Source organism: Pan paniscus, chromosome 6 (genome assembly GCF_029289425.2).
Source record: "Pan paniscus chromosome 6, NHGRI_mPanPan1-v2.0_pri, whole genome shotgun sequence".
Taxonomy (NCBI): Eukaryota; Metazoa; Chordata; class Mammalia; order Primates; family Hominidae; genus Pan; species Pan paniscus.
In genome coordinates this window covers 89229007-89256355 of record NC_073255.2, presented here as the reverse complement: position 1 = coordinate 89256355, position 27349 = coordinate 89229007, and the positions used below count along the sequence as shown (strand labels likewise).

Sequence of the window (27349 nt, the reverse complement as noted above, 5' to 3'; positions counted from 1 at the left end):
TCAGACTCAAGCTCAAGCGATCCTGTTACCTTGCCTTTCAAATTGCTGGGATTATAAGCATGAGCCACTGCATCTGGCCTGTGTGACACAATTCTGTTTTTTATCTTTTTTTGGGGGGGGGGAGGGGGATGGAGTCTCGCTCTGTCACCCAGGCTGGAGTGCGGTGGCGTGATCTTGGCTCAATTCAAGCTCCGCCTCTTGGGTTCACGCCATTCTCCTGCCTCAGCCTCCCGAGTAGCTGGGACTACAGGTGCCCGCCACCATGCCTGGCTAATTTTTTGTATTTTTAGTAGAGATGGGGTTTCACTGTGTTAGCCAGGATGGTCTCGATCTCCTGACCTCGTGATCTGCCTGCCTTGGCCTCCCAAAGTGCTAGGATTACAGGCGTGAGCCACCGCGCCCAGCCTATGTGATGCAATTCTGATGTCAACTCCCTGATGTTACCTCAAATGCCACAGGTTAAGGCCACCAGCCCCCACTAGGCTGCCCTCGCTTTAGACACACCTGCAGGCTTGGGTGTCCTCAGACCACATGTACTTCTCACCAACTGGCTGCAAATGTGGAGGTTCCCACCATGCCCTCAAGTTCGATAACTCACTAAAACAATTCACAGAATGCAGAAAAGCATGATACTTTCTTTCTCTTTTTTTTTTTTTTTTTTTTTTTTTTTTTTGAGACGGAGTCTTGCTCTGTCGCCCAGGCTGGAGTACAGTGGCCACCATGCTTGGCTAATTTTTGTATTTGTATTAGAGATGGGGTTTCGCCATGTTGGCCAGGCTGATCTTGAACTCCTGACCTCAGGTGATCCACCCGCCTTGCAATCCCAAAATGCTGGGATTATAGGCATAGCCACCATGCCCGGTCTACTTCTAGAGTTTCAATAACAGAGATGTGATTCAAGAAGGGAGACACGTTTTGTAGATGGCAGGAGCTTCATGAAAAGAAGCCAGTGAAGGGCAGGATGTGTAGCTGTCTACCTACAGGAAACCAGCCAGGAGCCTCCCCACAGGGACTTCAGCACAGATGGCCGGGAAAATCTGCATTAACCTGACCTCTGGACCTAAGAGAGGACAAGGCCTTGACCATTTCTACAGACTCACAAGATGCAATCTCTGTGGTCCATGCCCATGGTGTGATCTGGGAAACGGGGGACCTTCTAAATGCCAACAACAAGGAAATCAAATGTGCAACAGACAGAAATACCGGCATTGACGTGGGCCATGGAGAGGCCTAAACAGATGACTGCAGTTCACTGCCAAGGTCATCAAAGGGGTGACTCTGAAATAATAAATTTCAGGTGCCACGGCCCAAATAGCTGCATGAGGTGGGGAAGTCCTCCACATGCCTCTGCTTCCTTCAGTACCTGTTTATGAAATAAGCCGAGGTACTTCCCTGGGGAATTTCCTTTCTCTTTCTTTCTTTCGAGACAGAGTCTTGCTCTGTCGCCCAGGCTAGAGTGCAGTGGTGCAATCTCGGCTCAATGTAACCTCTCCCTCCTGGGTTTTAGCAATTCTCCTGCATCAGACTTCTGAGTAGCTGAGATTACAGGTGCATGCCACCATGCCCAGCTAATATTTGTATTTTTAGTAGAGACAGGGTTTCACCATCTAGGCCAGGCTGGTCTTGAACTCCTGACCTCGTGATCCACCCGTCTTGGCCTCCCAAAGTGCTGGGATTACAGGTGTGAGCCATCACGCCCGGACTTTTGTTTTATTTTTTGAGACGACGTTTCACTCTTGCTGCCCACGCTGGAGTGCAATGGCACGATCTCAGCTCACTGCCACCTCCTCCTCCCAGGTTCAAGCGATTATCCTGCCTCAGCCTCTCGAGTAGCTGGGATTACAGGCACCCAACACCAAACCCAGCTAACTTATTGTATTTTTAGTAGAGATGGGATGTCACCATGTTGGCCAGGATGGTCTTGAACCCCTGACCTCTGATGATCCACCTGAATTGGTTTCCCAAAATGTTGGGATTACAGGCACAAGCCACTGCGCCCAGCCCCTCCCATACCTCTTTTGGTCAAGGCAGCACAATTCAGAAGAATCTTGCCAGGGAAGACTGGTAAATGGACGTCGACGTGATGCCTATGGCTCCTGGTGGATTTAGATACCTCCTGGTGCTTACTGATATCTTTACCAGTTGCACGGGGGCTTTTCCATGCCAGACTGAAAACGCAGGAGATCAATGATCAACCTTCAACTATTTACTAGCAGAACACTGAGGGGACTGTGCGGTCACCAATACCTCCTATTGCACTTGGATAAACACCTCCCAGGAAATACAGATGAATAGAAAGGACATAGTCAAACAAGCAGAATGGCTGCATTCCTTCAACCAGAAGGGCCATTAGTCTGTTTTCACACTGCTATAAAGAACTATGAGAAACTGGGTAATTTATGAAGAAAAGAGGTTTAATTGACTCACAGTTCTGCAGGCTGTACAGGAAGCATGGCTGGGGAGGCCTCAAGAAACTGACAATCACGGCAGAAGGCGAAGGGGAAGCAGGCACGTCTGGCCATGTTGGAGCAGGAGAGACAGAGAGAGTGAAGTGGGAGGGCTGCACGCTTTTAAACAACCAGATCCCACAAGCGCTCACTCAATATCACGAGAACGGCAAGGGGGAAGTCGGCCCCCATGAGCCAATCACCTCCCACCAGGTCCCTCCCACAACACTGGGAATTACAATTTGACATGAGATTTGGGTGTGGATACAGAGCTGAACCATCTCAAGGGTAGTTCAACCACTGAGATTGATTGATTGATTGATTGACTGAGATGGAGTCCTGCTCTGTTACCTAGGCTGGAGTGCAGTGGCACAATCTCGGCTCACTGCAACCTCTGCCTCCCGGGTTCAAGCGATTCTCCTGCCTCAGCCTCCCGAGTAGCTGGGACTACAGCACATGCCACCATGCCTAGCTAATTTTTGTATTTTTAGTAGAGACAGGGCTTCACCATGTTTGCCAGGCTGGTCTTGAACTCCTGACCTCGTGATCACCCTGCCTCGGCTCTTCTTTTGCTGGAATTACAGGCGTGAGCCACTGCACCCGGCCAACAACTGAGATTTAGAAGGCAGTCGAGTCCACTATACCGCACCTCACCTGGTTTCTTCTTCTGTTGGGGCCCCACGTGGCCACTGTTCTGTTACTTTTTGGTCCTATTTATTTAAATGGATGGTGAGCTGTTTGTCCTCCAGGCTCCAACACTTCCACCTTCAGCTTGTATTACAACAATACCAGCCTTTCAAGCTACTCCGGGTGACCCCAGAACTCATTTGAACTCAGAAGCCCAAGAGTTTCATTCCTTTCACTTTAGGGGACTCAGTGCCCTGCTCAGCATGAAGTCGAAGCAGAAGCATGATCTCCATCCCTAATCCCTCAAGAATGAGGAGTGGAAGGTGTTGGCAGGAGGGTGGGGGTGAGGTTTGTAGATCTGTAACTGCATCAGACCAAATCTGGTTCAACTTTTTTTTTTTTTTTTTTTTGACGGAGTTTCACTCTTGTCACCCAGGCTGGAGTGCAATGGTATGAACTCAGCTCACTGCAACCTCCACCTCCTAGGTTCAAGTGATTCTGCTGCCTCAGCCTCCAGATAGCTGGGATTATAAGGGTGCACCACCACACCTGGCTAATATTTATATGTTTAGTAGAGACGGGGTTTTACCATTTTGGCCAGGCTGGTCTTGAAGTCCTGACCTCCACCTGCCTTGGCCTCCCAAAGTGCTGGGATTACAGGCGTGAGTCACTGCACCCGGCTCAGTTCAACTTTTATGTAATGAGGTTGTCAGTTGTTTTTCAATTGCCATGGACCCACAGGTTGAAGGGCATGTACCCTGTGCATGCCCAGGGTAACCAAGCATGCAACCACGGAGTGGAAACTAAAAGCTCGGCCTGAAGAGCTGAGACTGATTTAAGAACTGGACACTCCATGGCAGGAGCCAGGATCCAATCAGATTGAGTTTTGCTGTCACCCCATGGCAGGATCCAGTCAGATCACACCTCCCAGCATTACTTTATTGCAAGATCCAATCAAATCACAACTCATTACCCTATGCTTATAAAACCTGACATAGCCCCCAGCTGGGTAAGGGAGATTTGAGTATTTCTTCCTGCGTTCTTGCTAGCTGACTTACAAAAAAGCTTTAAAAAAAAGGCCACGCGTGGTGGCTCATGCCTGTAATCCCAGCACTTTGGGAGGCTGAGGCAGGCAGATCACTTGAGGTCAGGGGTGCAAGACCAGCCTGGCCAACATGGTGAAACCCTATCTCTACTAAAAATACAAAAATTAGCTGGTCATGGTGACACATACCTATAATCCCAGCTACTTGGGAGACTGAGGCAGGAGAATCACTTGAACCCAGGAGGTAGAGGTTGCAGTGAGCCAAGATCACACCACTGCACTCCAGCCTGGCCGACAGAGTGAGAAGACTCTGTCTAAAAAAAGAACAGTTAAAATTAGCACCAAATGCTTTACGAGTAAAAAAAGTTTTTAGCTGCATATGTTTAAGTAACTTTTTAGATTGTAAAAAATACACATCCAAAATGGAAAGGCACAAAGAAGAGAGCAAAAAGTGCATGAGATCTCACATCCAAGGATAACCGCTGAGAACATGAAAGTGCTGACTCTTCCAGCCTTTATACTATACACATTTAGGCCGTTGTTTTGTTTTTATAAAACCGTAATCATATAATACAGATAGTTTTATAATCTGGTTTTTAAACACAACAATTACATAACATTTAGCTGTTTCTTTTGCATTCAGATTCATAAGGGTTCCAGTAACTCATTTATCAGAAAACCAAGAGAAATAGTCTCATTAAAATATAAGTACATAAGGCAGGCATGGTGGCTCACGCCTATAATCCCAGCACTTTGAGAGGCCGAGGTGGGCGGATCACCTGAGGTCAGGAATTCGAGACCAGCCTGGCCAGCCTGGACCACATGGTGAAACCCCGTCTCTGCTAAAAATACAAAAATGAGCCAGGTGTGGTGGTGCGCGCCTGTAATCCCAGCTATTCAGAAGGCTGAGGCAGGTGAATCGCTTAAACTCGGGAGGTGGAGGTTGCAGTGAATCGAGATCGTGCCACTGCACTCCAGCCAGGGCGCCAAAGTGAGACTCCATCTCAAAAAAAGATAAAAATTAAAAATAAAAATAATATATATATATGTATATATATTTTTCCAGACAGAGTCTTACTCTGTCTCCCAGTCTGAAATACAGTGGCGCAATCATAGCTCACTGCAGCCTCAAGTTTCTGGGCTCAAGTGAATCTCCCACTTCAGCTTCCCAAGTAGCTGGAACTACAGGTGGATGCCACCATGCCCAGTCAATTTTTTTTTTAATTTTTCATAGAAACAGAGTCTCACTATGTTGCCCAGTCCTAATAAACACTATGTGATGAAAAGAAAAAAGTAAATCACCCTAAAGTTAAGTCTTTAATGTTAAGTCTTTAACGAGAAATGCAAATAAAGCATTTCTCAATAGATTATGGCAAGAGAATCAACTGAAGAATAAACATCTTTAGTAAATCTTTTGCTCATGTGCATTAACCAATACTCTTGAAAACCAAGATTAATTTACTGTACCTTCTTAATATTCCTTTGAAATTCCTTATGGCGCACAGGTAGTGTAGAAAATAACTGCTTCACGCTGACTGTGGTCCCTCTGGGGTGGGGGTAGGGGGTTTTCTGGATGATTTTCCCATCGTGATCAAACACCAGTCGAGTCCCAACCTTCACCGATGCAAGGCAGATAGAAATGGTGACATCGCTGTGACAGAATACCAGGTGTGGTGTGTTCAGTGAGAGACCCGTGATGTTGAGCATTGACTATGCTTTTCTTCACTTGCTTTTCTCTCAAAACTTTCTTAAAAAGCTGATGATCCCTCTGAGATAACCAAGATCTAAACGGTTGAGGAGTCATCATAAAATCTAAGGTTTGGCATCTAAAAGACAGTGAGACAGAGAGCACTAAAGATGCTTTGTTTTGATAAAAGCTTTGATTTCATTTTTCAGGTTGAATTGCCAAACCATAAATGATCTCAAGGTTTATTTATTCACAAATTGGATTTGTTTTGTTATTACTCTTCAAATAAAATTGTTTTAAAGAATTTTTTAAAGAATTAAAAAATTTTTTTAAATCTTTAAAGAATCCAAGAGATATTATAATTAAAATGTATATGTAGGGCAGGGTGCGGTGGCTCATGCCTGTAATTCCAGCACTTTGGGAGGCCGAGGAGCGCAGATCACTTGAGGCCTGGAGTTCCAGACCAGCCTGGGCAACATGGCAAAACCCCATCTCTACTAAAAATACAAAAATTAGCCAGGAGTGGTGGTGCACGCTATAGTCCCAGCTCTTCAGGAGGCTGAGGCATGAGAATCACTTGAACCTGGGAGGCAGAGATTGCAGTGAGCTGAGACTGTGCCACTGCACTCCAGCCTGGGTGACAGAGTGAGACTCTGTCTAAAAAAAAAAAAAAAAAAAATATATATATATATATATATATATATATATATACACATACATATATACACACACACATATGTGTATATATATACACACATATATATACACACATATGTATATATATACACACACATATATATGTATATATATACACACATATATATGTATATATATATTTAAATATAATTATAAAAATTTAGTATCTGGGCTATAATTAAATAGTGCTTTGGTGAAATGTTTCCCTAAAATTTGATGATGAAAAGCAGTGGTAACTATCATTTATTACCTACATGTTATGTTAAAATTGAGAAGTTACTGTTCTAATAAGGGTAACCATTTTTTTTAACAATACTATTTGCTTCATTTCATTCATTTATTTCCCACATTTCAGAAGTACTAGGACTTAGATTGGCAGTGAGACAAAACAGAATTCAGAAGCTAGAAGCTGAGATACCGAGATAGAAAATTGTAAATAATAACGATTCCAATTAACTTTCTGAGAGGTTTTTCTAAGGGGTCAAGTGAATGGATAAAAACATTGTATCACCTCAGTGCACACAGTGAGCTCAGAGCTTCCCCATGAAAGCCGAAAGTTTCAACCTCAGTTAGGTCGGCAAACTCTTGAATCTTACATGTGTGATGTTTCAGAGCTGAAAGAGACTGTAAAGTAAGGACTAAGATACCTCAAGTGCTAAAACAACGGATATACATGATATCTAGTAACTGGCTTAAAAAACTGTTTTTGCGTTTCCCAAGACAGTGTTACTCAAAATTCTGAGACATGTGGCCCAATTATTTTATAATAGGATTAGAAAAAGTCAACTTACTTAAGCCTTCAAAGTTTTCTTCTTCTACCCCACATCCATTGTCTGAAACTACAATGAGATCCACTCCATAGTCCTTAAGCTTTAGATCTAGAAAGTTTAAATATTTATGTATTTATTAAAAATGGACCCATGCTAGAATGGCATGAACCCGGGGGGCGGAGCTTGCAGTGAGCCAAGATCGCGCCACTGCACTCCAGCCTGGGAGACAGTGAGACTCCGTCTCAAAAAGAAAAAAAAAAAAAAATGGACCCATGCTATAAGCTTTTATATTATTTATAACGTATGCAAATTGAAGAGTCATAACTATACCTTTAGTTAAAAGTACGAGTATCATTTTGTATATTTCATTATTATAAAGCCCTTTCTGGCCATTTACTAGCCCAGATTAAATAGTTTAGCTTTTTCTTTCCTCTTTTTTTTTTTTTTTTTTTTGTCCATAGGCTAGTCAAATGAAGCAGTTGGAGTGGAGAAGGAACAAAAAAATCTGTAACTGGTTGTGATCAATTAGTGGTTAACACCGTTGCACTTTGACCAGCCTTTTCTTTTGAAAGAAATAATTTTAACATACCCAGTAAGGAGAAAGGGGGGCAGGCGCGGTTGTTCATGCCTGTAATCCCAGCACTTTGGGAGGCCAAAGTGAGCAGATCACCTGAGGTCAGGAGTTCCAGACTAGCCTGACCAACGTGGAGAAACCCTGTCTCTACTAAAAATACAAAATTAGCCAGGTGTGGTGGTGCATGCCTGTAATCCCAGCTGCTCATAAGGCTGAGGCAGAATTGCTTGAACCCGGGAGGCGGAGGTTGCGGTGAGCCGAGATCGTGCCGTTGCACTATAGCCTGGGCAACAAGAGCGAAACTCCATCTCAAAAAAAAAAAAAAAAAAAAAAAAGACAACTGGTTCTGGAATCAGACTTCTTGGATCCTATTTTATTAGCTTTATAATCTCAAAAAAAGGAAATTTCCTGTTCCTTAATTTCCTCATCTGTAAAATGAAGATAATAAGTTCTATCTCATAAAGTTACTCAGCTGATTAATAATTTTTTAGGTTTATTTTCTTTTGTTATTTTCTTTTTTCTTTCTTGTTTTTTTTTTTTTTTTGAGATGGAGTTTTGCTCTTGTCACCGAAGCTGGAATGCAGTGGCATGATCTGATCTTGGCTCACTGCAACCTCCACCTCCGAGGTTCAAGCAATTCTCCTCCCTCAGCCTCCCGAGGAGCTGAGATTACAGCCATGCACCATCACATCTGGCTAATTTTTGTATTTTTAGTAGAGACAGGGTTTTACCATGTTGGTTAGGCTGGTCTTGAACTCCTGACCTCAAATGATCAGCCCTGCTCTGCCTCCCAAAGTGCTGGGATTATAGATGTGAGCCACTACTCCATGCCTATTTTATTTTTATTGAGACAGAGTCTTGCTCTGTCCCAGGCTGGTGTGCAGTGGCACGATCTCGGCTCACTGCAACCTCTGCCTCCCGGGTTCAAGCCATTCTCATGCCTCAGCCTCCCAAGTAGCTGGGATTACAGGCTTCTGCCACCAGGTCTGGCTAATTTTTATATTTTTAGTAGAGACAGAGTTTCACCATTTTGGACAGGCTGGTCTCAAACTGCTGACCTCAGGTATCCACCCACCTTGGCCTCCCAAAGTGCTGGGATTACAGGTGTGAGCCACCACACCCGGCCTGCTTTATTTTTTTAATAGAGATGAGGTCTCACCATGTTGGCCAGGTTGGTCTTGAACTCTGGCCTCAAGCAATCCCCCCACCTTGGCCTCTCAAAGGGCTAGGATTACAGGCGTGAAACACCACGCCCAGCTATTCTGCAAATTAAATGAGATATTTCTGTGCAATTCTTAGCATAACACCTGCCTGGCACACCATAAGAACACAATAAAAGCTGTTGTTATTATTATTACTACCTAGCTAAGTACTAGGCACATAGTAGGTGCTAACTTTAACTTAAAAATAATAATTTATTACTACATCAACACTTGATAGTCTTATTTCAATAACAAATGTTTCTTGACTACAACAACATTCACTGATCATTTCTTGTGGCTTAAAACTCTCCCAAACTTACCAATATTAGTGGCACCAGCATCCAGACTGTTTTCTACTAACTCCTTCACTGCAGTGCTTAGACTCAGTACCACTGGCCCAGAGCAAATCTGATGGACTGACTTCCGATCAATAGGTTTGATGGCCTTAGCAGGTTCTGTACTAAAGAAATGGTACAAGAAACAAAGCAAGTATTCAGCTATATATTTTCATCCTGATTTTAACTGTGGGAAATGACTCAACACTGTAAATAGTTTATGGGTCTAATCTGTTCATTTATTATATTAACAAATACATTTATTATATCCAGAAATAGAAACACTGTTTTACAATCCTTAAACATGTACCCAAAATACTTCTGGATAGATACTTCAAATTCAACAGATCCTTACTATCTAGGATCCACATGGAGAAAACATACATTGTATCTCTCAAATTACCAAAATCTTTGGCAACAATGGTGTCTTCTCTCTTGAAAACTGAAAGCATGGCCTGGTGGGGTGGCTCATTCCTGTATTCCCAGCACTTTGGGAGGCAGAGGCAGGCGGATCACTTGAGGTCAGGAGTTGGAGTCCATCCTGGCCAACATGGTGAAAACCTGTCTCTACTAAAAATACAAAAAATTAGGCAGGCATCAGGGGGGGCGCCTATAAACCCAGCTACTCAGGAGGCTGAGGAAGGAGAATCGCTTGAACCTGAGAGATAGTGGTTGCAGTGAGCGAGATCATACCAGTGCACACCAGCCTGGGTGACAGAACAAGACTGTCTCCAAAAAACAAACAAACAAACAAACAAAAAACGCACAACAATTCTCTAATGGCGAGGGAGTAAATAAGTGACCGATAATGCTGGAGAAAGAGGAAGTGACTGGGTCCCCAGTACAGGTTAGAATGAAAAAATCCCTACCAATGTAAATCAAATGTAAAATCAACAAAAGAGTTCATGTATGTGGTATGTGTGTGGGAAGGAAAGTGATATTTGGGGGTTGGGAGGTGTTACTGAGGGTACCGAGTACATATAAACAACTCTTTAGTCACTCCCAAAGGTCTGGGATGAGTGTTTTTTAACATGTGATAATCTACTAACTTACCTGGACTATGTTGACATGGAAATTCACCTTCCATTATCCACGGCTCCTCTCCCTGCTCCACTTCCTTCACCTCCACTCCATGATGATGTTTGGCTTGGTGATAATCATACCCTGTTAATGGGAAAAGAAGAAGGACTTGGGCAAGCTGCTTGGCTTCAGAATCTCCAAAGTACAAGATGTTGCCACCTTATAAGCTGCATAACAGAAGTGCTCCATTTTTTTACCTTATCAAAGTTAGAACCTTTCAATGAAGAATAATATAAACACTGCAGCTAGTGCCCACAAGGAATTAAATGGTGTCATCACTTATTTCTTCAAACTCAAGGATAAAACCCCATTCAACTGAGAGCATTCAGAAAGCAAGCTATCCTCACCCACAGAAACTAGATGGCTGTAGTTCTCCAACATCACATCCCCGTATGCTATCTTCTCATCAGGGTCCAGTTGCTGCCACTCCTCCTGGGTGAAATCCACAGCCACATCTTTGAATGACACTGGCCCCTGTAATGGCAACATGATCAGAATTGGGAGATATGGAAAAGGGATAGGGGGATATCATTTTACAAAGTTCACTCGTAAAGTTAACCATGAACATTGTATACCTTATTTTATGTTACAGATTATGGAAGGGAAATCATATTGGAAATCATACAGGAAACACATATCCTTTGGGGATATATATATAAAAAATATATATTACCCCACAAAAATAAAAACCCAAAACACAACTGAACTCCTATTTTGCAACTGAACTGCGTTTTGGGGATATGAGATGAGTGAAACACCATGCCTGCTCTCAGAAAGCAGACAACCTAATAAGGAGATAAACATGTAAACAAACACAAGCATTTTACTCCTTGTCATTTCTTCGCTGCCAGGCCCTCTCCTTCTCCGGGACCTCTTCATGTTGGAGTGCCCACCACTCAGTTCCTGGTCTTCTTCTTCCTAACTCACTGCTCTGGGGCTCTCACCTAGTTTCAGCTCCTTGTTCTTTTGGCTCTTTTATTCTCATAGCCAGTGGCCTCTGGCTATCTGCATGGCTGAGTTTTATCTCAAACATCTCAATCTCACAGCAATAAATATTCATTAAATGAATGAATGCCCAAAGCTGTTATTAGAGTAATGCAGACAAGGTGCAGAATGATTTAACAAAAGAGGATCAAATTATTTTAACTTTATGCCATCAGATTAGGCTTCACAGACTCAGTTAACTTGAAGTCCTTAAAGATGAGTTGTGTATTCTATGGGATGAAGGGGAGGAAGAATATGATGAGGTGTAAAAAGTACCAATGGCAAACATGAAGCAGCTTCAATTTTTAAGAGGTTGGGGCTGGGCATGGTGGCTCATGCCTATAGTCCTAGCACTTTGGGAGGCCGAGATGAGAGGATCATTTGAGCTCAGGAGTTCGAGACCAGGTTGGGCAACATAGTAAGAACCTCATCTCTACTAAAAATAAAAATTGTTTTAAAAATTGGCTGGGCATCATGGCACATGCCTGTAGTTCCAGCTACTTGGGAGGCTAAGGCAGGAGGATGGCTTGAGCCTGGGAGGTCAAGGCTGCAGTGAGCTGTGAATGCAACACTGCACTCCAGCCTAGGCAACAGAGCGAGACCTTGTCTCAAGAAAAAAAAAAGAAAAATGCAAAACTCCTGGGCTCCAGCAATCCACCTGCCTTGGCCTCCCAAACTGTTGGGATTACAGTCTTGGGCCAGCATACCCCGCCCAAACTTGTAGTTTAGAAAAAGGAAGTGCCCAGTAAGCATGTTGCATTATCCTGTTATTTATAAAGAAGATATCAACAAGGGGTTCAAACCCAGTGATATAGCTAGGACCATGTAGATCCCAAGAGATAGCAGAGTCAGAGCCACTAGGCTGGTGGGCTGAGAAACTAAAGCAGAACATCCAAGCTTATCCACAGGCAGGCCACAGGAGCTGATAAAATCACCGAGAGAGAGTAATAACCTTCTAGGTTAAGTTAGTCCAGAAGGCAAGGAGGTGGAGGGGTTAGAAGATGGATCAGCCAATAAATAACATAAAATTACATGCCAATACAATACCACTTATATCAATACAAATACCCAAAATGAAACATAACCAAACAAAATCCAGTACCAGATTAAAAACATAATATACAACAGACAAATAGGACTTATTCCAATAATATAGACTAGTTTAATATTCGGAAATCTATTAATATGATAGGCCACTATAACACAGCAAAGAAGAATAAACTTCTTGTATCCATGAAGATACCTGAAAAAGCTTGACAGAAAAACCTGATTTAAAAAAACAAACTAAAGAAAACAGAAACTGATGGATGCTTCATTAACATCAATATTATGTATATATACACATATAAGTATTACACCCTAATATGCAGTAGTACATATGATATATATGTGATATATGTATTTCAATTACACACAAGCAAATATATAGTTTGTGTGTATACACACACACACACACACGCACGTGCACATACACGGACACACATAAACTCTTATGCCTCAGTCTTCTTGGTCCAAAAGTCAGGATTTTACTTAACAGGGAAAAACTACATACCTTCCCACTAAGATCAAGAACAAGGTATTAATAAAATGCTCATTATCTACAACTAGAGAAGAGAAAACAATTAGAGGAATATAACTAAGGAAAAGTAAAAGTGCTCGGGCGGCCAGGCGCGGTGGCTCACGCCTGTAATCCCAGCACTTTGGGAGGCCAAGGCGGGTGGATCACAAGGTCAGGAGATCGAGACCATCCTGGCTAACATGGTGAAACCCCGTCTCTACTAAAAATACAAAACATTAGCCGGGCATGGCCGCGGGTGCCTGTAGTCCCAGCTACTCGGGAAGCTGAGGCAGGAGAATGACATGAACCCAGGAGGCGGAGTTTGCAGTGAGCTGAGATTGTGCCACTGCACTCCAGCCTGGACGACGAGTGAGACTCCATCTCAAAAAAAAAAAAAAAAAAGTGCTCGGGCATGGTGGCTCATGCCTGTAATCCCAACACTTTGGGAGGCTGAGGTGGGCAGATCACCTGAGCTCAGGAGTTTAAGACCAGCCTGGTCAACATGGTGAAACCCCATCTCTACTAAAAATCCAAAAAAAAAAAAAAAAATTAGTTGTGTTATTAAGGTCAATGTAATAATACAAAGATATCAGTTACCCTAAATTACTTTATAAATATGCAATCCCAATAAAAATACCAAAAAGCTTTTTCCTGGAACTAGATAAGCCGACACTACAGTTCATATGAGGTGGAAGAAAATCAAAAACAGCTCAGGGAAAAAAAACATTTGGACATGGATAAAACTGGACCCAGGCCAGGTGTGGTGGCTCATGCCTGTAATCCCAGCACTCTGGAAAGCTGAGCCAGAAGGACTGCTTGAGGCCAGGAGCTTGAGACCAGCCTTGGCAACATAGCAAGACCCTGTCTCTACAAAGAAAAAAATATATATATTAGAAAAAATAGAGAGAGACATGAGGACTTCTGCCCTCAGGTGTGATAAACTAACAGGTACTGCATATACCCTCCAACCTGAAACAGCACACACCAAAGAACAACAACAAAATCAAAAACAGAAAGAAAAATAAAACGGAGAACATATATGAAGCAATGGTTTGTTTGTTTTTGTTTTTGTTTTTGTTTTTTATGAGACAAAGTCTCGCTCTTGTCTTCCAGGCTGGAGTGCAATGGCACAATCTTGGCTCACTGCAACCTCCGTCTCCCGAGTTCCAGCGATTCTCCTGCCTCAGCCTCCCAAGTAGCTGGGATTACAAGCATGCACCAGCACGCCCGGCTAATTTTTGTATTTTTAGTAGAGACGGGGTTTCAACATGTTGGCCAGGCTGGTCTTGAACTCCTGACCTCATGATCCGCCTGCCTTGGCCTCCCAAAGTGCTGTGATTACAGGTATGAGCCACCACGCCTGGGCTGAAGCAATGGTTTTCAAGGCACTGATTATCAGGCAGTAGAGTTATCTATGAGTGATGGGAAATAAACAAGGTGAACCAATCAACTTCTGCCTTGAGTGACTCCAGGCCACGGAGCAGGGAAGAAGAACAGAGGCAGATGTGAGGAGAAAGAGGTGCGAGTTGGGAAAATGGGCAGGAAACTACAACCCAGAAGGAAAACAATCAGTCCATCAAAACTGGCCCAGAATTGACACAGAGTTTACAACTGGAACAGAGCACTGAGAGAGTTCATCATTCTATTCCAAATGTTCAAAAAAATTGAGACAGGCAAGATGTGAAAAAGACCCATGCTAACCTTCTACAGATAGAAACTACGATATCTGAGATGAAAATTATACTGGACAAGATGAACAGCATCGTGGAAAAAAGAGATTAGTGAATATAAAGACAGCAACAGAAGTTACATAAAATGAAACAGAGAAAAAAGAATTAAAAGCAAATAAAGAGCAACAGTATGTTGTGGGAAATTTTCAATGGCCTAATATACAGGCAACAAGAATCAATGGAGGGGAGGTGGCGGGTACTTGAAGAAATAATGATAAAAATGTTCCCCAAGTGATGACACCATAAACCCAAGATCCAAGAAGTTCAATGATCCCCAAAACAGAAACATGAAAAAAAGATACCATGACATATTGCAATCAAATTGTCCAAAACTAGTGATAAAAAGTTTAAAACAATAAGGGGGGAAGAAAAAAGACATGTTATATATAGGGGAACAAACATGAGTATGAGATCAGATTTCTCTTAGAAAAAAATGTAAGCAGGAAGACAACAGAGAAACATATTTAAAGCACTGTGGAGAAAAATCCAGCAAAAACACCTTTAAAAGCAAAGACACAATGAAGACATTTGCAGACCTACAAGAATTCATCATCAACTAGAAGAAATGTTAAAGAAAGTCCTTCAGGCAGAAGTAAAATGACAGAAAATAAAAATTTAGATTTACATAAAGGAATGAAGAGTACCAGAAATGGTAACTGTGTATTTTCTCTCATGACTTAAATCTCTTTCAAAGATACCTGGGCCAAGTGTGGTGGCTCACACCTGTTATCCCAGCACTTTGGGAGGCTGAGGCGGACAGGTCACCTGAGGTCAGGAGTTCGAAACCAGCCTGGCCAACATGGCGAAACCTCATCTCTACTAAAAATACAAAAATTAGCCGGGCGTGGTGGTAGGTGTCTGTAATCCCAGCTACCCGGGAGGCTGAGGCAGGAGAATCCCTTGAACCCAGGAGGTAGAGGTTGCAGTGAGCCGAGATCGCACCCCTGCACTCCAGCCTGGGGGACAGAGTGAGACTCTGTCTCAAAATAAATAAATAAATAAATAAATACTGTTTAATTAACAACAACGTAATAGATAGTGTGTGGCACTGATACCACCTGTAAAAATGAAATGAACAACGGTGTAAAGACTGAGAGGAGAGAAATGGAAGTGTCCTATTGTAAGCTTCTCTTACTCTAAGAAAAATGGTATATTACTTAAGAATAAACTATGATAATTAAGGCTGCATACTATAAAATTCTAACTCACTAAAATAATAACAGTGTGATAGCCAAAAACCCAACAAAAGATATAAAGTAGAATCATAAAAAATTCTCAACTAATCAAAAGGAAGGAAGACAAACAGAGACATTTTAAAAAGAAACAAAGAAGATGAGACTAAAAGAAAGCAAAGACAATGGACTATAACCTAACTCGTTTTATCAATAATCACATTACATGTAAATGGTCTATACATCCCCAATTATGAGACAGAAATAGACTGATGAATACAAGCAAGATCCAAATCTTGCTGCCTACAAGAAATAATACTTTAGATATAAAGATGCAAATAGGTTAAAAGTAAAAGGATGGAATAAGATATAGCATGCATGCATTACTCAAAAGAATGCTTCATAAATAACAAAGTACATTTCACAGCCTGGAATATTAGCAGGGATAAGGAAGGCCATTTTACAAAGTGGTTAATTAATCAACAGGACATAATAACCTTGAACATTTATGTATCTAATATAACACATAAAGCAAAAATTGGTAAAATTGCAAAGAGAAACAGAACCACAACTGCAGCAGATTTCAATCCCCTCTCCCCCACAATTGATACAAGTGGGCACACAATCAACAAGGATATAGTACACCTGAACAACACAACCAACCAACTTGATCTCATTAATATTTATCAAACACTCCACCCAACCAGAGCAGAACAAGCCATCTTCTCAGGCATGCACAGAATTTTCCCAAGACAGATCCTATTATGAGCCATAAATTTAAGAGGTTCCATGTAGTATTCCAGACAAAAATTCAGTCTAAATCTAATCATGAAGAAAGATCAGGGAAACCTAAATTTAAAGACTTCTATAAAATCACTGGCCTGTATTCTTCAAATATTATAATGGCACTGAGGAACAAATCCATATTAAACAGACTTTAAAAAGCATGAAAACTAAAGGCAATTAACAGTCCTAGACTGAATCTTCTACCAAAAATTAAAAATTGCTATAAGGGAAATTACTGGGAAATTGGCCAAACTGGAAAATGAATTACAGATAAAAGTATTAAATAAATGATAAATTTCCTGAATTCAATTACTGTGCTATGGATATTTAACAGAATGTTCTTGATTTTATGAGATATAATCTAAAACTTTATAGGGTAAAGAGGCATGACATACCCACTCTCAAATAGTTCAGAAAATATATATACACACACATGTATATATGCATATAAATGATTAATGTGGGAAAATGTTAAGAATGAAGTGTCTGAACAAAAGGAAGTATCTGGGATTTCTTTGTAAAATCCTTGCAATTTTTCTGAAAATTTGAAATGATTTCAAAATAAAATGCTGAATAGAAAATAATGCTATCAAATATATATTATATGTATACATTTGCTATCAAATATATCAAATATATTTCAAAAGGACTCAGAAACCAACTTAAAGGGATTCCGTCTGGCCAAAGATGGAACCACTTAATTTTCAAAAAGAATCACAACTTCTATGTACTGAAATATTTACTATCTGTTTAAACCCATGAGCTCATGATGGTAACAAAACAAAATACCCTCCTGCTTAAAAGCCTACTCAATATTATAGAAACTGTCTTTCCTGCATGAATTACATAAACAAATAGAGAATAGAAATTTATCTTTAGAAAAGTATTCTAGGCCAGCTGTGGTGGCTCATGCCTATTATCCCAACACGGGGAGGTCAAAGAAGAGGATCACTTGAGCCCAGTTCAAGACCAGCCTGGGCAACATAGAGAAACCTGTCTCTACTAAAACTTAAAAAATCCGCTGGGCATTGTGGCACATGACTACACTCCCAGCTACTTGGGAGGCTGAAGTGGGAGGATCACTTGAGCACAGGAGTTTGAGGCTGCAGTGAGCCATAAATGCGCCAGCCTGGGCGACAGAGTGAGACTCTGTCTCCAAAAAAAGAAAAGAAAAGAAACGTATTTTGGCTAGTAAATAAAGAATAAATGGTAGAATTAGCAGATCACCATTTTGCCTCCCCTAATGAACTAGTAAATCACAGCAATAATCAACAGTCAATAGTTCTTAACTTCACAAAAACAAAGAAGGTAACACGTGCCTCCAGAAGTAGACAAATGCCACGTATGGTATAGTTGTGTGAAAAGAACTGAACATAAACTTGATTAGACTTCTAGATCAAACTACCAATTTTACAAGGCATATGAGATATTTTTTAAAAATTTGCTAAGGTGAAACAAGGGTAACACAATCCAAACTGAGGATAACCAACACAGTTTCTTCAAAACAATGAGCACGCAAGAGACATACTATGGGAACTATTAAAAGATTTAACGCAACTGCCACGTGTATTAAGAAAGACAGTATTATGGGTTATTCCTAGACCCTTTAAAAAAATTCTTTATTGGCCACGTGTGGTGGCTTACACCTGTAATCCTAGCGCTTTGGGAGGCCAAAGTGAAAGGATCGCTTGAAGCCAGGAGTTTGAGACCAGCCTGAGCAATACAGTGAGAATACATCTCTAGGCCAGGAGCAGTGGCTCACGCCTGTAATCCTAGCACTTTGGGAGGCCAAGGCAGGCAGACTGCCTGAGCTCAGGAGTTCGACACCAGCCTGTGTGACACGGTGAAAGCCAGTCTCTACTAAAATACAAAAAAAATTAGCCAGGTGTGGCAGCGTGCATCTGTAGTCCCAGCTACGTGGAAGGCTGAGGCAGGAGGATCGCACGAGCCCAGGAGATTGAGGCTGCAGTGAGTTTTGATCACGTCTACACTCCAGCCTGGATGACACAGCAAGACCCTATCTCAAAAAAAGAAAAAAAGAAACAAAACAAAAGACTTCACCATTTAAAGACAAACAGAAATACTTACAGATGAATCTTTTTAAGAGCCAAGGAAAGAGAGACTCCATGGAGAAAATATCAGTTTGGAAGTAACGGATGTCAAAGGCAGACAAAGGGTCCTGTGAGGAAGGGGCTAGGAAATGCCCGCTGGATTTGACTGCAATTAAATCACTGGTCGTCTTTACTGACTGACTCAGCAAAGTGAAAAGGACAAAACGAAAACACTGAGAACTGAAATGAGAAACAGAAATGAGGAAATCTTCACAAGAGAGTAACTGTTTGTATTGTTTGCTGTGCAACCCCAACAAAAAGACGAACAAATATCTGAAGGATGATCATGTCATTCATTCCCCCCATGATCTAGGACTCAACAGTAAAAACAGAATTCTGTTTACTTGGATCACAATATTTCTGTCCCTGGAAAAATTATATGCACCAAGTTCTCCTTGGGCAGCAGGCCCTCTGCTTACATAAGCACCAAGAATAAGCCATAAGTTACAGTAATTTAATGGTTGTTATTAGGAAAGCTATCCACAATTATATCAACTTGAATGAAGAAATTTTTCCAAGTCCTAGAAAATCTTTTAAATCCACAAGTAACAAAATTGGTTTCTCCTTATAATCAATGCAAATCATGTCATGGATGGTGATATGGTTTCAGTTTGTGTCGCCTCCCAAATCTCATGTTCAACTGTAATCCCCAATGTTGGAGGTGGGACCTGGTGGGAGGTGATTGGATCATGGGGACAATTTCCCTTTTGGTGCTGATACTGAGTGAGTTATCACAAGATGTGGTTGTTTAAAAGTGTGTAGCGCCTCCCCCTCCTTCTTCCTTCTCCTCTGGTGATGAAGATGTACCCGCTTTTCCTTCGCCTTCCACCATGACTGTAAGTTTCCTGAGGCCTCCCCAGCCATGCTTCCCATGATAGAGCCTGCAGGTGTGAGCCAATTAAACCTCTTTTCTTTATAAATTACCCAGTCTTGGTTATTTCTCTATAGCAGTGTGAGAATGGACTAATACAGATGGCATTTTCCTTTTGTGATGACTGCCAAGAATATCAGTCCTGGGTGCGGCTCAATTTCAACAGCCTTAAAATATACTACCCATACATACAAGCTTCACAAATCATTTTTGGTGCTGATCTGCCACACTAACTATATTTTACAGGATAATGTCTATTTCCACATTCCCATTTTAAAGTATGAATCCTGGCTGGGCGTGGTGGCTCATGCCTGCAATCCCAGCACTTTGGGAGGCTGAGGTGGGAGGATCACCTGAGGTCAGGAGTTTGAGACCAGCCTGGCCAACACGGTGAAACCCTGTCTCTTCTAAAAATACAAAAAATTGGCTGCGCACGGTGGCTCACGCCTGTAATCCCAACACTTTGGGAGGCCGAGGCGGGTGGATCACGAGGTCAGCAGATCAAGACCACGATGAAACCCCGTCTCTACTAAAAATACAAAAAAAAAAAAATTAGCCAGGCGCGCTGGCGGGCGCCTATAGTCCCAGCTGCTCAGGAGGCTGAGGCAGGAGAATGGCGTGAACCCAGGAGGCGGAGCTTGCAGTGAGCCGAGATCACGCCACTGCACTCCAGCCTGGGCAACAGAGTGAGACTCCGTCTCAAAAAAAAAAAAATTAGCTGGGCATGGTGGCGCATGCCTGTAATCCCAGCTACTCTGGAGGCTGAGACAGGAGAATCGCTTGAACCCAGGAGGTGGAGGTGGCAGTGAAGCAAGATCATGCCACCGCACTGCAGGCTGGGCAATAGAGCAAGACTGCATCTCAAAAAAAAAAAAAAAAAAGTATGAATCCTTACAAGCCTCTTAAAATGCACCATAAAATAAAGTTGAGGAACATATACACAAGCAGGAAAACTCACCTGCAATGTGTTCATTTTCTGCTGCTCTTGGAAACATGCAGAGACTGTGGCTGATAGACCTAGAGGGGCAGAAGCAGGTCACTGAAGTCACGAGTGCTCCGGCCTGCAAAGGCAGAAATCTCCTGCATTACGAACCACAAAAGAAAGCTCAAATAGGTTAACACCTTGTGAACACTCAGCCTGCAAATACTCAGAAGGGCCTAAAAGAGTGATACAGGGTTTCACCACATTGGCCAGGCTGGTCTCGAATTCTGGCCTCAAGTGATCCACCTGCCTCGGGCCAACATGGCAAAACCCCGTCTCTACTTAAAAATAGCAAAAAAATTAGCCAGGCATAGTGTCACATGCCTGTAGTCCCAGCTACTCAGGAGGCTGAGGCACAAGAATCATTTGAATCTGGGAGGTGGAGGTTGCAGTGAGCGGAGACCACACTGTTGCACTCCAGACTGGGTGAGAGATACTGTCTCAAAAAAAAAAAAAAAAGTGATAGGGGAAGCATGCACTTGTAACTTTGTAACTCTAAGATAATCAGATAGTCATTAGGTGAGCTAAGACTCTCATGGGTAACATGGTCTGCCATCAAGTACAACGTGCAAAAAGAAAAAAATTTCCCATTATACGGCTCATGATTTTTGTGGTTTGTTTGCTGAGACAGGGTCTCAATCTGCCACCCAGGCTGGAGTGCAGTGGTGCATTCACGGCTCTCTGCAGACTCGACCTCCTGGGCTCCATCCATCCTCCCACTTCAGCCTCCTGAGTAGTTAGGACCACAGGTGCATCCCAGCATGCCTGGCTGCTTTTGTATTTTTTGTAGAGTCAGGGTCTCCCTATGTTGCCTAGGCTGGTCTCTAACTCCTGGTCTCAAGGGATACTCCTGCTCTAGGCCGGCAAAGTGCTGGGATTACAGGTGTGAGCCACTGCATCCGGCCCGCGTTTTCTTATTGTCTCTCTAAACTGCTTAAAATCAAAGAAGCCATAGGAATTGAATATGTGAGCTCTCAGAAATGAAATGAATGTGTATAAAATATGGTTTTGTTTCTAAATTATCTAACTGAACTTGGTTATTGCTGCACCTAATAATCTTCTATTAAGAAAACTAGGATACGGGAGAAAGAACACTGGCCTGGGAGATAAGACTCCTGAGTTCTACTATGAGTAATTCCATCCACAAAGCCAGTGACCTGGTCAAGTCACCCACCTGCTAAGGCCCAGTCTCTTCCCCTAGCAACTGAGGCAGCAGCAGAGAATCCCTGCAGACTGTTCCTGCATTACTACGATTCTCCCAGGGCAGATCTAAGGGACGAATCAGCAGACACTTAAATGAGAGAACAGAGGTGCTGAGGGACGTTTAGAGGCGGTCGAAATCTGGAGCACGGAGAGGAGGAGGAAGGGCTGTTAGGGGTTAGGGGGGAGTGGAGACGACGTCCGCAGCTGAGGGTGGAGACACCCTCCACGCCCCCGTAAGCCTCGTCCTCCCAGATCTTCCCATGCAGCGCCTGTTCGGTGCAGCCGGACCCTGCCCTCGAACCCAAACACACGTCTCTCCTGCAAGCGATCGGGACCCTCCCCCTGCCCCACACTCAAAGGTCCCCAACACACGGTGACTTCACCCAGGCCCTTCTCGCTCTGGGCCCGAAAATCCAAGACTTACCCTCCTGGGGCTCCGCAGCCTCTGCCCCTCGGCTCCCGAGAGGCCGGGGCGGGGCTTCTGTCGCTGGCGCGCGTGTCTGCTCGCGAGGTCCCCTCCTGTCCACCTCACCAAGGCTGTTCTGCTCCCGAGGGGCCCGGGCCGGGCCTACGGGGCAAATCCAGGCGGGTGTCCTTCTGGGGGCCCAGATCCGCCTCCCTGGGGCTCACCATACAGCGACGGCCTGGTCTAGACCGCCAAGGACACATACGGGCCAGGCCCGGGTCCCGCCGCCCCTTCGCCTCCGCCGCCACCTCAGCCGACTCCCTCCCGGCCCCTCTGGCCCCAGCGCCGCCGACTCCGGGGCTCACGCTCCGGGGTCCCCGCTTGAGCCTCCACCCGGCCCGCGCGAACCCTGGTCTGCACAGCTCCGCGTCCGCCTAGGTGCTGGCCCGGGCGGTCAGCGTCCAGCCCCGCAGGCTATGCGATGCTCGTCCACTGCAGGCCAATCCCTAGGAACGAGAGCAAGCGGCTACTTGAAGACTCACAGGAAGCGAGGGCAGTGCGGCGGCAGCGCGCATGCCCGAACACGCACGCCGGGAGAGGTGCACACGCGCAGGAGTGCACCGGAAGTCCGCCTCCCAGGGCCCACTGCTGGTCTCAGGACAAGTACTGGACTCTATTTCCCATGAGCCTATGCGCCTCACAAGTTTAGGGGCCGTTTTAAATGTCTCTACCCCGCCTAGAGGATAAGAAACTCCAGGCTATGAGCTTTGGCAGCCCTGAACACCGGACTGAACTTCACGTTTGTCTTTACTCCCTTTTAGGGTCAAGTCCAGGGCTGCCTTACTGGGTCCTGGAGCCCAAGTCCTCTGGGTTAGAACCGAGTTTCCCATAAGGAGAAGGAAAGGAAAGGGTGTCTCTTGGTCACTGCGCTGAAATGCTAAGAGAAGTTTCACTCAAATCCTAGGACAGGATAAATGCCCAGCGATGCTTTCCAAGGAACAAAAAGAAAAAAGAACTTGTAGCCGGGCGCGGTGGCTCACGCCTGTAATCCCAGCAGTTTGGGAGGCCGAGGCGGGCGGATCGCGAGGTCAAGAGATAGAGACCATCCTGGCCAACATGATGAAACCCTGTCTCTACCAAAAATACAAAATTTAGCTGGGCTAAATTCGAGTTCTCTCGAATTCCACTTTTGCTCAGTTTTTCTTTGTCAGCACTCATTGTCAGGAGTGTTTAAGTGCTGTACCTGGATCCACTCACCTCAGCCTCCCATGTAGCTGGGACTACAGGTGTGCACCACCACACCTGGCTATTTATTATTATTATTTTTTGTAGAGATGGAGTCTCCCTATGTTGCCCAGAGTGGTCTTGAACTCCTGGACTCAAGTGATCCACTCACCTGAGCTTCCCAAAGTGCTGAGATTATAGGTGTGAGCCACTGTGCCCGGCCAACTTCCGTTCTTTTTAAATTACCAGGTCTCAGGTACTGTTAAAGCAGTACAAATGAACTAAGAAACTGACTGTAGTAAAAATACATTAAACTTGGTTATTTTTTATTTATTTATTTTTATTATCATTTTTTTGATATGGAGTCTCACTCTGTCACCCAGGCTGGAGTGCAGTGGCGCGATCTCAGTTCACTGCAACCTCCACCGCCTGGGTTGAAGCAGTTCTTCTTCTGTCTCAGCCTCCCGAGTAGCTGGGGTTACAGGCACCCACCACCACGCCCAGCTAATTTTTGTATTTTTAGTAGAGATGGGGTTTCGCCATGTTGGCCAGGCTGGTCTTGAACTCCTGACCTCAGGTGATCCGCCCACCTCGGCCTCCCAAAGTGCTGAGATTACAGGCGTGAGCCACTGCACCCATCCTAAAGTTGGTTATTTTATTTATTTATTTATTTATTTAGAGACAGAGTTTCGTTCTTGTTGCCCAGGTTGGAGTGCAATGGTGCGTTCTTGGCTCATAGCAACCTCTGCCTCCCGGGTTCAAGCAATTCTCCTGCCTCAGCCTTCCGAGTAGCTGGTATTACAGGCATGCACCACCACGCCCGGCTAATTTTGTATTTTTAGTGGGGGGTGGGGTGGTTTCTCCATGTTAGGCTGGTCTTGAACTCCTGACCTCAGGTGATCCACCTGCCTCGGCCTTCCGAAGTGCTGGGATTACAGGCGTGAGCCACCGTGCCTGGCCTCAGTTATTTTAAATAGAGAAAATCCTCAAGGCTCCATTATGGACCCTTTTCTTTTCTTGTACTCTTTCCTTCTGTTATGGCTTTAGGTACGATTCAATTCCCATGACCTCTGACTTCTCTGAGTTAAACTTTGCATCTTCATGGGAATGTTTCAAAGGCAACTCAGCTGAGGCCAGGTGTGGTAGCTCACACCTATAATTCCAGCACTTTGGGAGGCAGAGGCAGGATGATTGCTTGAGGCCAGGATCTGGAGGCTGCAGTGAGTTATGACTGGGCCACTGCACTCCGGCCTGTGTGACAGCGCAAAATCTCCTGTCCCGGCCTTTAAGAAAAAAAAAAAAAAAAAGGCAGTTCAGACTGGATGCCGTGGCTCACGCTTGTGATCCCAGCACTTTGGGAGGCTGAGGTGGGACGATCACTTGAGGTCAGGAATTCGAAACCAGCTTGGCCAACATGGTGAAACCTGGTCTCTACTAAAAATACAAAAAGTTAGCCGGGTGTGGTGTCGGGCGCTTGTAATCCCAGCTCCTTGGGAGGCTGAGGCAGGAGAATTGCTTGAACCCTGGAGGTGGAGGGTGCAGTGAGCTGAGATTGTGCCACTGTACTCCAGCCTGGGCAACGGAGTGTAGATTCTGTCTCAAAAAAAAGCAATTCAGCTCAAAACATATCATAATATCTATGCTGAGCCTGGCCTTCTTCCAGGTAGATGGCACCACTAATTTCACAATCCAGAAACCCAGGACCCCTCCCTAAAAGCTCCTTCCCTAGCCCCCTTCTATGTAACCCAACTCCTGTCTGTCCATGTCCATTTTACCTGCCATGTGTCTCTCTGGCCTGCCATTTCTCCTGTCTCTCCTGCCACTATCCTGTCTCACATGCCGTCACCCTTTGCCTGGACTATGACAATAACTTCCTTGTCAGTTTCCCCTGTCTACTCCAGCTCCACGCCACTCTGTCCTCCATACTGCAATCAGAATGGTCTTTTCAGAATGCAAATCTCATCATGTCACCCCGTTGCCTAAAGCCAATCAACCACTTTCCCTTGTCTGCACAATTGAATAGACCTTTTATTTTTTATTTTTTTGAGAGGGAGGCTTGCTCTGTTGCCCAGGTTGGAGTGCAGTGGCATGATCTTGGCTCGCTGCAACCTCTGCCTTCCAGGTTCAAGCGATTCTTGTGCCTCAGCTTCCCGAGTAGCTGGGATTACAGGTGCATGTTGCCACACCCAGCTAATTTTTGTATTTTTAGTAGAGATGGGGTTTCACCACGTTGGCCAGGCCGGTCTCGAACTCCTGACCTCAAGTGATCCTCCGCCTTGGCCTCCCAAAGTGCTGGGATTACAGGCATGAGCCACTGTGCCCAGCCTAGTAGAGCTTTTAAAGGACAGTTCAAGATGGTTTTTTTTTTTTTTTTTTTGAGACAATGTCTGACTCTGTCGCCCAGGCTGGAGTGTGCAGTGGCACCATCATAGCTCACTGCAACCTCTGCCTCCCGGGCTCAAGCAATCCTCCTGCCTCAGTCTCCCAAGTAGCTGTGACTACAGGCATGTGCCACCACACCCAGCTAGTTTTTTGTATTTTTTGTAGAGATAGAGTTTCTTCATGTTGCCCAGGCTGGTCTTGAATTCTTGGACTCAAGTGATCCACCTGCTTGGGCCTCCTAAAGTGCTGGGATTACAGGCATGAGTCATTGCGCCCTGCCTATGCTTTAAATGGAGCAGGCTCACTTTGGCATTCTGTCACTGGGAGCAGAAAAGCCCAGCTGCAGGCAAGTGTCCCCGTCTTTGGTATTTATCCAGATCACCTTCCCACTGAGCAAGGTGATCCCACTGGTTCTTTGATCTCCTTAGTTAGAGATGCTAGCTTCTGATTACCTGCCTCATTCTCTCCTTATGTGATGAGTCATTTGGGCCAATTCTCCTGCTTACCAAGCCCAGCCTTTCCCAATCTGTATCTCCCCTGTAGGTCCCCTGGCTTAACACACTGTATTAGGTTGCAGCGTGCTGTGGAAAGGTCGCTCTGCAGCCCAGCCCGGCTCTGTTAGCTCCCTCTGTAAATCCTCTGGTAGCTGTGACTGGTTTGCTCTGAATCCCTTTGACCAGTAGCTTCTGTCTCTGAGCAGAATTGGTCACATCTCATTTTAAGGTAATAGGTTAATTTGCATCGCAAGGGTGCAGAGGGAGGAGCCACAGCCTGAACCCCCAGATTTTATGAGACCTGATCTATATGACAAGTTTTTTTTTTTTTTTAAATATTATGTTTTTTTAGACAGGGTCTCTGTCATCCAGGTTGGAGTGCAGTAGCGCAGTCATGGCTTACCGCAGCCTCGACCTCTCCAGGGGCTCACATGATTCTCCCATCTCGCCCTCCCTAGAAGCTGGGGGTACAGGTGCACACCACCATGCCCAGCTTTTTTTTTTTTTTTTTTTTTTGTATTTTTTATAGAGACAGGGTTTTGCCATGTTGCCCGGGCTGGTCTCAAATGCCTTGGCCTCCCAAAGTGCTGGGATTACAGGCATGAATCACCATGCCCAGCCTAAATGGCAGTGTTAACCACTTCGGGACTTTTTTTTTGAGACGGAGTTTCGCTCTTGTTGCCCAGACTGGAATGCAGTGGCGTGATCTCGGCTTACCACAACCTCCGCCTCCTGGGTTCAAGTGATTCTCCTGCCTCAGCCTCCCGAGTAGCTGGGACTACAGACATATGTCACCACACTTGGCTAATTTTGTATTTTTAGTAGAGATGGGGTTTCTCCATGTTGGTTAGGCTGGTCTTGAACTCCCGACCTCAGGTGATCCACCCGCATCAGTCTCCCAAACTGCTGGGATTACAGGTGTGAGCCACAGTCCTTGGCCCACTTCGGGACTTTCTATTTGATCATTCCCATGGACAGGAGAG

General features: G+C 44.3%; 1 long non-coding RNA gene and 1 pseudogene across 1 annotated transcript; both read right to left on the bottom strand.

Moving 5' to 3' along the window:
- Positions 1–2393: 2393 nt before the first annotated feature.
- Positions 2394–5576, bottom strand: LOC134730698 (uncharacterized). Its single transcript, XR_010112614.1, has 2 exons — positions 4309–5576; positions 2394–2514 (listed from the first exon to the last, which is right to left on the bottom strand). It is a non-coding gene; the product is annotated as an uncharacterized LOC134730698 (long non-coding RNA).
- A 1121-nt stretch (positions 5577–6697) lies between these two features.
- Positions 6698–22979, bottom strand: LOC117978301 (putative postmeiotic segregation increased 2-like protein 3; annotated as a pseudogene).
- Positions 22980–27349: the final 4370 nt, after the last annotated feature.